Below are 1,362 nucleotides of genomic sequence, written 5' to 3' on the forward strand. Positions count from 1 at the left end.
AAGAAGAAGAAGAAGAAGAAGAAGAAGAAGAAGAAGAAGAAGAAGAAGAAGAAGAAGAAGAAGAAGAACTAGAAATAAGGAAAGAGAGAGAAAATGTCAAGACCAGGATAAGAAAGAAAGTGCCAAGAAAAGCTAATATAGCCACATTCTAAAGCAGGATATTTCCACTGTTTGTAAAACTGGTACTTGGACTTTATAACATAAACATATCTCTAGAATATCTCTGGTTATCAGATTTCAAATTTCAATGAAAGTTTCTGATTCCACTGAAATAATTTAAATACAGTGGTGAGAAAAATCTAAAGCAACAAAAATGTTGTCTACCTACTGTAGATAAAATTGACTCCGCAATCCTTATCCAGTACTAGAAGCCTGAAAAAAAGAAATTTTCTAGGTATAAATACCATTTAATATAGTGTCTACTATTTAATACTTGATGATTCATATAACATTTTTTTAAATACAAGAAATACAAAGAGAAAATGTATCCCACATCAAGAGAAGAAATATGTGATATAAGCAGAATGAGAGATGGCCCAGATGTTGCTGTTATCAGGCTCATTTATATTAGAGTATCTAGTGGAAAAGGCCAAGGATATATATGTGCATTTTTTTTCAGCAAAAAGGTGGAAAACATAAAAAAGAATTAAATAAAAATGCTATACTGCTATACCTGAAAAATATATCAGAGATAGTCTTACCATGGCCATAGCAAAGATAAAGATCAGTAAATTTAAAGAATGCACAAGAGAGGGGCGCCTGGGTGGCTCAGATGGTTAAGCGTCTGCCTTCGGCTCAGGTCATGATCCCAGGGTCCTGGGATCGAGTCCCACATCGGGCTCCCAGCTCGGCGGGGAGCCTGCTTCTCCCTCTGACCCTCTCCCCTCTCATGCTGTTTCTCTCTCGCTCGCTCTCTAAAAAATAAAAATAAAAATCTTTAAAAAAAAATGCACAAGAGAAATTTTCTCAATTCAATTAAAAGATATAAACATATGGTACTTTGTAGGACAATATCAAATAATCTAATAGTTGTATAATTGAAATCCCAGAAAAAAAGGAAGAAAAAATACATAGTTATTCAAAAGTTTTCCAAAATGAAAGAAATACCCCAACCACAAGTAACAAGAAATCAAGTGAACTCCTAAAAGTATAAACAGAAAGAAAAATACACTCAGACACATCATGGAGAAACTGCTGAAAACCAAAGATGAATAGAAAATCTTAAAAAGCCTCCACAGGAAAAAGGACTTCTCATCAGAATCAATGGAGGTCAGAGGTCACTGGAAACACATTTTTAAGTAGTGCAAGAATATCAATAGTGTAGAATTATTTTATATCCAGCAAAAAATATTTTCCCCAAGT

The sequence above is a fragment of the Mirounga leonina genome, unplaced genomic scaffold (genome assembly GCF_011800145.1).
Source record: "Mirounga leonina isolate KUSES-001 unplaced genomic scaffold, KU_Mleo_1.0 Mir_53, whole genome shotgun sequence".
NCBI classification, from domain to species: domain Eukaryota; kingdom Metazoa; phylum Chordata; class Mammalia; order Carnivora; family Phocidae; genus Mirounga; species Mirounga leonina.